Below are 13,606 nucleotides of genomic sequence, written 5' to 3' on the forward strand. Positions count from 1 at the left end.
TCCCCTTCCTCCTCCCTGCAAACCCCGCTCCTTCCAAACACTGATGATGTTACCCAGTTGGGTCATGAAACGTCTGCAGGAAAACCACCCAGCTCAGGGAGCACCAAGGACCCCACCGTTCAGCCCTGAGCTACAGATACTCTCTTCTATTTATTTATCTTGTTGATTTCTCCAGATTTCCCATTAGTTATCTTCTCTGTCCATTGAGAAACACAGAGAGAAAAAAATAAAAATCGAACAGTCAGAAAAATCGGAGGCTATGAGAGGAAACAAACGGAAGAAAAACTGAATATTTGGCCAAACCGATTTAACAGTAGCATTATTTTCCTGAGCCTCAATTTTACACACGGTTTGAGAGCTCCATCTGATCCTGAATAAGGGAATTCCTAAGCAGGGGGGGGGTTGGACTAGAAGACCTCAAAGGTCCCTTCCAACTCTATTCTATTCTATTCTATTCTGTTCTGTTCTGTTCTGTTCTGTTCTATTCTAATTCCAGCATAGAAATGATCTTGCATCGATATTGGATGCAAAGTTAGTTTCTCTAACAGATATCCAAGTTTGCAACACCCCTCGGGCCTCCTATCCCACCAGATTCCTGATTTATTATTATTTTTTTTAATACATCAATATTTTCAATTTTACTTCTATTCAGCCCCGTTTTCGGTCCCGTGCATCAATCATGCTGGAATATCACCGTTTTTCAGATGTGGTTGTTTTTTTTTTCCCTTCCCGTGATGGAAATAGTTTATTCGTAGCCAGATACCAAAAGAGAAAACGGAGAGGCAACGTCACCCCTGCATTTTTCCGGCCTTCCACTTTGTGACAACTTTGTGAAAGTTGGCTTTTAAAAATAGCCTCCACGAGGTTGCAAAGTTGGCAGCGGGTTCAAAATCAGCCGGAAAAAAAAAAGAAAAAAAAATCAATTTTGCTAATTTCCCCCTTCTTGACAATCTGCAGAAAAAGACAAAGACGATTTCTCAGGCTGTTTGATCTCCTAGGTCAGTGATTTCAGATAGTCCTGAACTTATGATTCATTTAGTGACCGTTCAAAGTTACAACGGCACTGAAAAAAACTGACTTACAACGGTTTTTCACACTTACGACCCTAAGGTCACAAGATCAAGCTTGAGATGCTTGCCAACCGACTCATATTTATGACGGTCGCCGTGTCCCCAGGTGTGTGTGTGTGTCACATGATCCCCTTTTGCGACCTTCGGACAAGCAAAGTCAAGGGGGAAAGCCAGATTCACTTAATAACGGTGTGACTCACTTAATGGCAGTGATTCACTTCACAATTGTTGCAAGAAACATCGTAAAATGGGCAAAACCAGTGGTGGGTTTCCAATATTCTTATTTGTTGTACTTGCTTCGCCTTCTGCTCATGCACCTGGTCTTCCGCGCATGGGCTTTGCTTTCTCGCGCACTTTCCACACATGCGCCCGGCCTCGAAAACATGCCTAAATAGGACATCATAGGGCCAGGCGGCTGGGTTGGCCCATCCGGTTTGTCGATACAAACCGGCCGAATACCACTTCTGGCCAAAACTCACTTAAGAACTCTCTTGCTTAACGACAAGAGTTTTGGGTTCCGTTGTGGTCATAAACAGAGGATTACCTGTAATTTTCCAGCATATGTAGCAGTACTATATATAGCATTTTATAAAGGAAAATAGAATTGTTCATGATTGAACGATGGGATACGGAAGGATTTCCCTTACGAAGAAATCTTTTTCCTTTCAAACCCCCCCTTCTCTCCCCTGCCATCTGATTTCTGCAAGGATCAGATGTTACCAAACCCAACGGAAAGAAATTCAAGAAAGAAATTCAAGAAAGAAATTCAAGAATTTCTTACGCAAGAGAGAGAGAGAGACGGCAGCTCAGTTGGCGAGAAAGTCCGTCCACTCTGATTTTCCCATCCCCCCTCTCTTTGTTGCATTTCCCGTGGACATTTTTCCTCTCTCTCTCTCTCAAATTCCATTAAAAGTTTTGGGAAAATTGCGTGGGAAACGTCCGAGATCCAGGTCAGTCAGTGAGTTTTTGTCTCTCAATAAAAGGGGTTTGTGGTTTTTTTTAAAAAAGGAAAATTAAATCGAGAGAGACAGGTGAACGAGAACGGGGGTCCCGCAATCCCCTTTTTGCGACTGCCTGATGGGCAAAGTCAACGAGGGAGCCAGATTGACTTACTGAACTGCTGCAGTGACTCGCTTAACGACGAGTGGCAAGGAAGGCCGTAAAACGGAGCAAAACGGCTGTCTTGCTTAATACCAGAAGTTTGGGGACTCGATTGTGGCCGTACGTCAAGGATGCCACCTGTAGTATCAACATCATCTGAAATGTTGCGATCCTTTTATATTACGGCCGCACTTGGAATACAGGTAGTCCTCAATTTACAACTGTTCTCATTTAGCGACCATTCCATTCGAAGCTACAACGGCACTGAAAAAAATGTGACTTATTGACATTTCTCACAGTTGTGGCCTTTGCAGCATCCCTACAATCATGTGACCAAAATCCAGAGGCTTGGCAACTGATTCACACTTACGACCGTTGCTGTGTCCCAAAGTCATGTGATCCTCTTTTGCAACCTTCCAATCAGCAAAATTGATGGTGAGGCAGGATTCACCTAACGACTGGGTTACTCACTTGTGACCCGCTGTGATTCACTTAACAACAATGGCAAGCAAGGTCGTACAATGGGTCAAAACTCAAATGTCTCGCTTAAAGACATAAATGTTGGGCTCCATTGTAAGTTGAGGACTAGCTGTATCGCATCCAGTTTTGGTCACCATGAGACAAAAAAGATCCTGAGACCCCAGAAAGTGCAGAGAAAAACAACTAAAAAAATGTTGCGGGGCTGGAAGCTAAAACATGATGAACAAGCTACGGATCGGGGTTTGTTAGCTATGTTTGTTTGTTTATCTATTCAATTTCTATAGCTGTCCATCTCGGTCCCTGACTTTGGGCAGCTTACAATTTTGTTTAGCCCGACGAAGAGAAGGTTTAGCGGAGAAATGATTTATTCTTATTTATTTATTAAATTGGTTGGTTGCCTTTCTCGCTGCGAGTCAACTCTGGGCGGCTTACAACCATAAAAGCAATAAAGCCATGCATATCTAAGTGCAATAAAAATACAAATTAGGCGTTCTTCCAATACTTGCAGGTCTGCCTGAGGGAAGAAAGGGATGGGATTTACTCTCCAAAGTATACCTGAAGGCAGGACAAGAAGTCATGGGTGGAAGAATGTTAGAGACCCAACCTAGAACCAAGAAAATTTCCTGACAGTGAGAACAATTAACCAGTGGAACGGTTTGCCACCAAAAGTTGTGAGTGTTCCATCACTGGGGGTTTTTAAGAAGAGATTAGACAGCTGCTTGTCTGAAATGGTATCTGGTGTCCTGCTTGAGCAGGGGGCTGGACTAGAAGACCTCCAAGGTCCCGTCCAGCTCTATTCTGATTGATTGATATAGTCCACTTGTCCAGGATGTGGCCCAGTAGGGGGTTTCAATTTAATATGCTACCGGTTCGCTTGCGCACGATGCTTCCGCGCAGGCACAGAAGCGTCTGGGCAGGTGGGCGGAGCCTCCTGCCGCCGCCACCAGTTCGCCCGATCCGGGGCGAACCGGTAGCATCCCACCATCGATGTAGCCTTTGACTTACTATCACAAGTGAGCCCCAAATTTTTAAAACTGTGAAGTGAGACGGTCGTAAAGTAAGCCTTGCCCCCGTTTTACAAGCTTTCTGGCCACGGTTGTTAAGTGAATCGCCGCAGTTATTAAATTAGTCAAACGGTTGTTAACTGAATCCAGCTTCCCCGTTGACTTTGCTGGTCAGAAGGTCGCAAAAGGGGATCACGTGATCCCGGGACACTGCAACCGTCCTAAGTACATGCCAGTTGCCAAGCCTTTTAACTTCGATCATCACGTGACCGCAGGGGTGCTGCAGTGTGGAAAAACTGTCATAAATTGAAGGAATCCCTGGATAAGGATTCTTGCCCTGGGCAGCGGGTTGGACTAGAAGACCTCCAAGGTGTCCCCTTCCAGCCCTAGGATTCTAAGTCGCAAAGCTTCTTTCTGCGCTATCAATTCCGGCGTGAAACAAGCGGCAACCAGTGTGAGCTGCGCGTGCACGAGGGCCCGACTTTTGCTGGCTGCCTTGTGCAAGACAAGATTAGGGAAGTTCAGGGTCTACATCCGCTTTCCTTTCGGCATCGTTTTGTCCAATAATTTAGGACGCTTTGCTGAACTTCTGAGAAAGCTTTTTCTTTGGAACCATCATGAAAAATAATATTTCTCCACTGGATAAATTCACTTAAAACTGCAGAAAAAATAATTGCTACCAACCTGCCTTCCATTGAGGACCCGTATACTGCACGAATCAAGAAGAGGGCCGTGAAAATATCTACAGACCCCTCGCATCCTGGACATAAACTTTTTCAACTCCTACCCTCAAAACGACGCTATAGAGCACTGCACACCAGAACAACTAGACACAAGAACAGTTTTTCCCCGAAGGCCATCACTCTGCTAAACAAATAATTCCCTCAACACTGTCAAACTATTTACTGAATCTGCACTACTCTTAATCTTCTCAAAATTCCCATCACCAATCTCTTTTCATTTATGACTGTATGACTATAACTTGTTGCTGGCAATCCTTATGATTTATATTGATATATTGACCATCAATTGTGTTGTAAATGTTGTACCTTGATGAACGTATCTTTTCTTTTATGTACACAGAGAGCATATGCACCAAGACAAATTCCTTGTGTATCCAATCACACTTGGCCAATAAAAATTCTATTCTATTCTATTCCAAAAAAACACAACAAACCTCTTTTCGGACTGTGTTTTTTTTTTTTTTAATTTGCATTTATATCCCGCCCTTCTCCGAAGACTCAGGGCGGCTTACATTGTGTTAAGCAATAGTCTTCATCCATTTGTATATTATATACAAAGTCAACTTAATTGCCCCCAACAATCTGGGTCCTCATTTTACCTACCTTATAAAGGATGGAAGGCTGAGTCAACTTTGGGCCTGGTGGGACTTGAACCTGCAGTAATTGCAAGCAGCTGCTGTTAATAACAGACTGCATTAGTCTGTTGAGCCACCAGAGTCCCCACCAGAGGCTTGGTTAGGGGGAGAGAGGGTCATGGAGTCTTCCAGCCCTTCTGCCCAGGGGTGAAATGCTACCGGTTCAGCCCGGTTCAGCCAAACCGGTGGCAGCGGCAGCGCAAGGCTCCGCCCATTTGCCCGGACACTGTTACTTCTTGGTTTTAACCAGGAAGTAACTTGTTTTTGACTTTCTGCGCATGCACAGAGGGTCCAAGCGCACACGTGAAACGGAGCGTGCGCTTCCGAACCGGTAAGGAAGGTAAGTAGATTTCACCCCTGCTTCTGCCCCACATATCCGTCAGAAGGTGTAAGTTGCATCAGAGAAGCAACCTAGAACTAAGGAGAAATTTCCTGACAGTGAGAACAATTAATCAGTGGAACGACTTGCCTGCAGAAGTTGTGAATGCTCCAACACTGGAAATTTTTAAGAAGATGTTGGATAACCGAGATGGTGTAGGCTTTCCTGCCTGGGCAGGGGGTTGGACTAGAAGGCCTCCAAGGTCCCTTCCAACTCTGATATTATTATTATTATTATTATTAAGTCTGCCTGATCCTGGAGTAGGGGTAATCCTCAACTTACGACCACTAATTGAGCTCAACCTTCCTGTGGCTAAGGGAAACCTTCATTAAGTGAGTTTTGCCTCATTATATGATCTCTTCTCACCACCGTCGTTGAGCGGTTTTCACCGCAACGGTTATGTGAGCCGCACACAGTTGTTAAGTGAATACGGATTCCCCATCCGTTGTCAGAAGGTCGCAAAAGGGGGAGGGAAATCACTTGACCCCCCCCCAGGAGGCTGCAACCGTCATAAGTGCATACCAGTTGCTACACTTTCAAGTTCTGATCGACGGTCGTAAGTCGCCTTTTTAGAATAGAATAGAATAGAATTCTTTATTGGCCGAGTGTGATTGGACACACAAGGAATTTGTCTTGGTGCATACGCTCTCAGTGTGCATAAAAGAAAAGATACGTTTATCAAGAATCATAAGGTACAACACTTAATGATAGTCATAGGTTAGAATAGAATAGAATAGAATAGAATAGAATAGAATAGAATAGAATAGAATAGAATAGAATAGAAAATATGGAGTGGAGTGGAGTGGAGTGGAATGGAATAGAATAGAATAGAATAGAATAGAATAGAATAGAATAGAATAGAATAGAATAGAATAGAATAGAAAATATGGAGTGGAGTGGAGTGGAGTGGAGTGGAATGGAATAGAATAGAATAGAATAGAATAGAATAGAATAGAATAGAATAGAATAGAATAGAATAGAATAGAATAGAATATGGAGTGGAGTGGAGTGGAGTGGAGTGGAGTGGAATGGAATGGAGTGGAATAGAATAGAATAGAATAGAATAGAATAGAATAGAATAGAATAGAATAGAACTTTTATTGGCCAAGTGTGATTGGACACACAAGGAATTTGTCTTTGGTGCATAGGCTCTCAGTGTACATCAAAGAAAAGATTCTGTGCCGTTGGAACTTCGAGCGGTCATTAAGCGGACGGCTGTAAGTCGAGGACCGTCTGGAATAAGGTCTTGCAAAGGGTTGCAAATAAGGCACCGAAGTCTTTTATCTGACATTCAATCATCCCCAGACATCTTCCTCCCTGGGAGGAGGCCCAGCGCCTCTCTGAGTGAGTCAGCCCCTTTGGCTGCCCTCCTCTTAAATTTCGGAGCGATGACCAAACCGATGAGTCACATCGCGCAGCACCCAGGGAGGAGGTCAGAATGCCACCCAAACACCCTGGAGCCAAAGACAAAACACAACACAACACAACAACAAGCGGCAAAGCCAAAGAGCTACCCAGGTTTCTTTAATGGGGAGTTTCCTTGTCCAGGAAAAATCTGGGAAGAGCTCTTTCTCCCCTGCAGGTTAATTAAAGGAGGAGTTAATTAAAGAATTAATTAACACTCTCCTCGTCCCCCACCCAAGTTTCCTTTCGCCAACTGCCCCTTAAAATGAAATGTTACGAAAAGTTTTACGAAGAACCTAAACAATGAACGAAAGAAGCAAAGAAATGAAAGAAAGAAGCAGCGTAGGAAAGAGAGGAAGAAAGGAAAGGAGGGAAGATGGGAAAAAAGAAGGAAAGAGAAAGGGAAGGAGAGAAGGAGAAAGAAAGTACGAAAGAAAATGAAAGGAGAGAAAAAGAAAGGAGATAGGGAAAAGAAGAAAGGAGGTAGAAAGAAAGGGAAAGAAAAGAATGAAAAAGGGAGGAGATAGAGAAAGGGGATAACGGAAGAAAAGATAAGGAAGGAAGGAAGGAAAGAATGAAAGGGAGAAAGAAAAAGGAGATAGAAAAAGAAGGAAGGAAGGAAAGAAAGAGATAAAGAAGATAGGTAGGTAGGAAAGAAGGAAAGAATGAGAGGGAGAGAGAAAGGAGACAGAAAAAAGAGATAGATGAAAGAAAAAGAAAGGAAAAAGAGCAAGAAAGCAAGAAAGAGAAAAATGGAATGATAAAGGAATAAAAAAGGAGAGCTCTAATTTCTTCTCCAGCAAACATAAGTATATCTATCACATTAACCCTTTACAATTCCAAAACCCCCCCAGCTCACTTCTTTCTATTATCTAGATTTTTGCTAATTCTCCAAAGTCCAAACCACAAAACACAAATTGTGTTTTCTTCTGCCTCTTCTGCAAAAGGCCTATCAGGGTTCCCAGTCAAGCGCTCTCTGCCCTTTTTCTTCTTCTTCTTCTTCTTCTTCTTCTTCTCTTGGTGAAATTATCTTCTGTTTTTCCAGATCGCAAACGCCAACGCCCCCCCCCAATTACACACACATACACACTTTTACAACGTGGCACTTGGCCTCCCTGTGCGAAAGGCTCGCTTCTCTTTCTTCTGCCCACTTCTCCTTCTCAAAGCCTACACAATGGGTGAGAGAGCTGGGCTGAACCCAAAAAAAACACACAACCATATCCAGCAGTTATTTTCCAAAATATAAAACCGGTTGCCACTTCACTTTTCCATTGGTGGATTCATTGTTTTGTTGCATTGCGGGTTTTGTTTTTTTGTTGTTGCTTTGGGACGTTGTGGGACCCTCAAGTTTCGTTTCCAGCAGTGGCAAAATATCTCTGGAAAAACCAGATTTATTTAATCTATCTTTCTTTCTTTCTTTCTTTCTTTCTTTCTTTCTTTCTTTCTTTCTTTCTTTCTTTTATTTATTTATTTTTGTCACAACAATATATGTAGGCATCATACAAAAAGATTATATAGTATATAAACACATATATGAGTAAATATAAGGAGGTATAAGCATATATATATATATATATATATATGGGAAGAAGAAAAGAAAAACAATAGGACAGGAACAGTAATCTTTAATCTTTAATCTTCCTTCCTTCCTTCCTTCCCTCCCTTCCCCCTTATCCCTCCCCCTCCAATACACTTTAAATTTATTTATTTATTTATTTATTTATTTATTTATTTATTTATTTATTTATTTATTTCTCTTTTCTTCCTTCCTTCCTTCCTTCCTTCCTTCCTTCCTTCCTTCCTTCCTTCCTTCCTTCCTTCCTTCCTTCCTTCCTTCCTTCCCTTCCCTCCCTCCCTTCCCCCTTATCCCTCCCTCCCTCTCCAATACACTCTCTAAATTTCTTTCTTTCTTCCTTTCTTTTTTCTTTCTTTCTTTCGCCCTCCCTCCCTCCCTTTCCTTCCCTCCCTCCCTCCCTTTCCCCTTATTCCTCCCTCCCTCCCCTCCAATACATGCTCTAAATTTCTTTCTCTTTCTTTCTTTCTTTCGCCCTCCCTTCCTTCCTTTCCTTCCCTCCCTCCCTTCCCCCTTATTCCTCCCTCCCTCTCCAATACACTCTCTAAATTTCTCTTTTCTTTCTTTCTTTCTTTCTTTCTTTCTTTCTTTCTTTCTTTCTTTCTTTCTTTCTTTCTCTCTCTCTCTCTCTCTCTCTCTCTCTCTCTCTCTCTCTCTTTCTCCCTCCCACCCTCTCTCCCTCTCTCCCTTATCCTCCTTTCCCACAGCACGTGGTAATTTTATTAGGATTTGTGCAAGTGATAACTCACCCAAGATTAAAAAGATTTTAAAAGGTCACTTACTTATTTAAAAACCTAGAATCAGAAATGGTCCAGTACCATGTTTTCCCATAAATAATTTTTTATTAAAGGCATCCGCTCAGAGAAAAGATTATATCTTTTCATAAAATGTGTTGAATAGATCTTTAAAGTTTTATCTGACCAAAATAAAATAAGCATTTCATGTTGTCAAGCACAAACACAAGATTTTAATTTTGCTTCCAGAATTCCCGAGTTTGGCTTACCAAAGGCAAGAAACAAAGGAAAAGAAAAGAAAAAGGGAGGAGAGTGGAAGAGAAAGAAAGGAAAGTTAAAAAAAAGAAGGAAAAGAGAAAGAGAGAGAGAGAGAAAGGAAAGGAAGAGAGAAAGAGGAAAGAGAAAGAGAAAGAAAGAGAGAAAGGAAAAGGGGAAGGAAGGAAGAAGGAAAGAGAGACAGAGTGAGAGAAGAAAGAAAAGAAAGCATCTACTTATTAACATCTGGCTAAATCATCCTAAATGCCTAATAAACCTGCCTAATAAAGCATATTTTTGCCTGCAGGAAGAAGCATAATAGATAGTGTGCCTGATCTCTCCAGAGAAAATTCCAGAAGCCGGGAACGCGTCTCTTATTTTCCCAGGCTAAAGTGACACCAACCTAGGAAAACCAAAGAAAACCTCTCTAAACTCTGCCCCCCACCCTCTCCCCAAAAATTTAAAACCAAAAGCAGGAGCGAAAAATGCGTCTTGCGCATAACCTGCACGAAACGAAAGCTGAAGTCGCCAGTCCTCACCGTGACTTTTCAAGGGTAGACTGGTCTTGAACAGGGAGCTCGCCGACTCACGTTTTGCTCCTGAAAGCAGTTTCTTTTCAAACCGGCAACCTCACCTGGGGCCTTCCGCGCGAAAGACCTGCTGGGAGACGAAAGCCCTACAGGTAGCATCCATCCTGACACCTCACCCGTCAACCCTATAGCCCCCTCCCCGCCCTGCCCCTTATCAAAACCCGAGACAGAATAAAGTGAAACCGCAAATAAACCGAGACTTTCGAAAGTTTGTCTTTCCAGCTCGGACGCGATAAGAATCCCGGCTTTTTCTCAGTTCTCCCTGATTAAATCAAGAATTCCACACGTACGAACACACCTAATCGAAGGCAGTGACACCTGGAGGGGGGGGGAGGAGGCCAGGGAGAGGATGGACATGGGGGATGAGGGGGCCTGAGCTCCAGTTGGAATCCATCAGATGCAGAAACCATCAGTTACAGGACATCAAAAGGCTTTGCGTGTCTTATTTGGGCCCCTTTTAAAGTGGGTTTCCCCTCCCCACCCAAGCAGGAAAACAGGGCGCGAACATGTGACTTTAAAAAACAATAAATAAATAAATAAAAAAGGTTGAGGTTGAGGGGTCCTTGGTGCTCTTTGAGCTTGGTGGTTCTCTTTGCAGACAAGACGTTTCGTGACCAAACTAGGTAATAAAGTCAGTGCTAGAAGGGAGAGGGGTTTGCTGAAAGGAAGAGAAGGAGGAGGAGGTGGAGGACTGGGGGGGGGAGGTCCTTGGAGCTCTCTGAGCTTGATGGTTCTCTTGCAGATGTTTCATGACCCAACTAGGGAACATCATCAGTCATACAAAGGACTGATCAAACCCTACTTCCCTCTAGCACTGATGCTGTTACCTAGTTGAGTTATGAAACGTCTCCAAAAAAGCCACCATGCTCAAAGGATACCAAGAACCCCACAGTTGTTGTTGTTGTCGTTGTTGTTGTCCTCCTCCTCCTTTCCCCAATCCCCCCTCCCTTCTAGCACTGGTGATGTTCCCTAGTTGGATCATGAAACATCTGCAAGGAAACCACCAAGCTCAGAGAGCACCAGAGGACCTCACAGTCCTCCTCTTCCTCCTCCCACAAACCCCACTCCTTTCTGGCACTGATGAGGTTACTTAGCTGGGTCATGAAATGTCAGCAAGAAAACCACCAAGCTCAGAGAGCACCAAGTCGCCCTCCTCCTCCTCCTCCTCCTTCTCCTCCTCCTCCTCCTCCTCCTCCTCCTCCTCCTCCTCCTCCTCCTCCTCCTTCTCCTCCTCCTCCTCCTCCTCCTTCCTTCCTTCCTTCCTTCCTTCCTTCCTTCCTTCCTTCCTTTTAGCACTGATGATGTTACCTAGCTGGGTCACGAAACATCTACAAAAACACAGCTAAACTCGGAGAGCACCGTTTCAAACCCTCCAACTACAAAAAAATCTTCAGCTTTTGTGTGCCTGCTGATTAATGCAGGGCGCCGTGTCTTGCATTCAGACCCAGAAAATGCATTCATCCCACACTCCACCTATCAAATGAATAAGTAAACAAAGTGATTTTAATAGAAGCCGAGGCATTTATTGATTTCTAGCTGTGCTCCGAACAAACAGATTAAAACACCTACTGTACTGTAAACAAACCGTGGTAAAAACACAGTAGGGAGAGAGAAAAAAAGTGGTGTCTAGTTTTGAAAGGCCCACAATCAAATCAACGTTTGTGCATTCAAGTTAATGCTCTTTGCCCAAAGAAAGAAATGAACTTAACAGTGTTTTGTGCTAACCCGGGTCAAGCAAAGATTGTTTTTTTGCCATCGGGGGCAGATGAGGAACGTGGTTCCTGGTGCAAATAAAAAGCAAATAATTTTAATTGCACACAGTGGAGAACCCCCCCTGCAAAACTGACAAGAGCAGACAATCCGCATTCCCCTACCTGCAGGTCATCAAACCTTCATCTAACCTCCACAAACAAGGTCTCGGTTCTGTTCATCCAAATGTTGGTTTCCCCCCCTCCCCGCCCCCCACCTCAGCCCCTCTCCGGACTAAGTTTATGAGTCAAACGCAAACCGCCCAGCTGCGCAGTCGCCCAAAGTTGGGTTGGTTAGGTGCATAGGATTTCGCGCAAAGCCACTGGGCGCTGAGCGCCTGGCCCAAAGCGAAGGCGCGGAGCAGGAGGAAGTGGGGTGCTGGGGACCACCCCGGAGACCCCTCTCCTCTGCGACCCCCCAGCTTTCTCTAACTCGCCCCCTTTTGCAGGCAATCCTACGTTTGAGGTGTGTGGGGCGGCTTATCCCCTTGGAAGGAGCGCCCCGTCGGAGGACCCGCTGGAAGGGACGCGTGACTGCCTTCCTCTTCCTCCTTCTCCCTTACGACCTTTTGCCTCCTCTCCGCGGGACTACAACACCCATCGCCCCCGCAAATGCGAGCCACCCCGACCCGGAGGGGCGGACCGAGCAGTAGTACTCGACGGACTGCTTTGGACAGTCCTGCTGCGCGGGGAAGGGGTCCGAGGACTGTAAGGGTGGGGTTGGGGAGGAGATTCTGGGGGTCGCTTAGATGGGGACCCCAGCCGCATCCCTCATTTCTATCCTCACCCACTCACCCCCAAACAGACGATGCCGGCTTATGGGACGGGAAGGCAGGACAGAGGAATGGGCGGGTGACTTCCAAGGATAGGACCGGGAGCGAGGGAGAGACAGCCGGGGGCGCAGAAGGAGACCCCCCAACCCGTCCCTCAATTTCATCTCCCCACTTCCCGCTCAAACAGACGATGCCGGCTTACGGGAGGGGAGGGGAAGGCAGGGAAGAAGAAAGGGCGGCGGGCTTCCAAGGATCGGGCCAGGAGCGAGGGAGGAGTAGCCGAGGCACCCAGATGGAGACCCCCGCCCCGTTCCTCAATTCCACCCTCCAGCCCCCCCAGACAGACGAGCCAATTTATGGGACGGGACGGGACGGGAAGGCAGGAAAGAGGAAAGGGCGGCTGGCTTCGAAGAAGCATCGGAGCGGGAGCGAAGGAGGGGCACCCAGATGGAGACCCCCGCCCGTCCCTCAATTCTATCCTCCCTCGAACCCGAACCCGCCCAAAAACAAACAAACAGACGGTGCCGGATTATGGGACCGGACAGGAAGGCAGGCAAGAAGAAAGGGCGGCTTGCTTCCAAGAATAGGACCGGGAGGGAAGAAGGGGCAGCCGAGACCCCCGCCCCGTCCCTCAATTTCACCCCGCACGCCCCAAAAAAACCCAGACGATGCCGGCTTATGGGACGGGAAAGAATGGAAGAGGAAAGGGCGGCTGGCTTCGGAGAAGCATCGGAGCGGGAGCGAGGGAGGGGCACCCAGATGGAGACCCCCGCCCCGTCCCTCAATTCCAGCCCCCCCAACGCTAACAGCCGCCTCCCCCCAAAGAGACGAGGCCGGCTTATGGGACGGGAAGGCAGGCGAGAGGAAAGGGTGGGGGGGCTTCCAAGGACGGGACCGGGAGGGAAGGAGGGGACAGCCAGATGGAGACCCCCCGCCCGCCAGCCCGGACTTACCCGCCCAACCAAGAGCCTGGCCGGCCGGTCGAGCGCGCCTCCGCCTCCGCCGCTTCTACCCTCGGGAGAGCCGGGCTGGGACCAGGCAGGGGCGCCGTCTAGGAGCCCAACGGAGCCGCCGCTCACCTGATCGGCTCGGCCAGCCGGGCCGCCGGAGCTTCCGC

At 46.1% G+C, this 13,606-nt stretch overlaps 1 protein-coding gene across 2 annotated transcripts in view; it reads right to left on the reverse strand.

The window, feature by feature from the left end:
- The window catches only part of IRF5 (interferon regulatory factor 5), a 41,779-nt gene extending 28,173 nt beyond the window's left edge, over nucleotides 1-13,606 (reverse strand). The window contains exons 1-2 of one of the 2 annotated variants that reach the window (XM_058190156.1): nucleotides 13,443-13,606; nucleotides 9,918-10,038 (exon numbers count right to left, since the gene is read on the reverse strand). The gene's annotated coding sequence lies outside the window, so the exon portion shown is untranslated. The remainder of the gene's footprint in view (nucleotides 1-9,917; nucleotides 10,039-13,442) is intronic. The other variant, XM_058190155.1, reaches the window with a different exon arrangement.

This window comes from Ahaetulla prasina, chromosome 7, assembly GCF_028640845.1.
Source record: "Ahaetulla prasina isolate Xishuangbanna chromosome 7, ASM2864084v1, whole genome shotgun sequence".
Classification (NCBI taxonomy): Eukaryota; Metazoa; Chordata; class Lepidosauria; order Squamata; family Colubridae; genus Ahaetulla; species Ahaetulla prasina.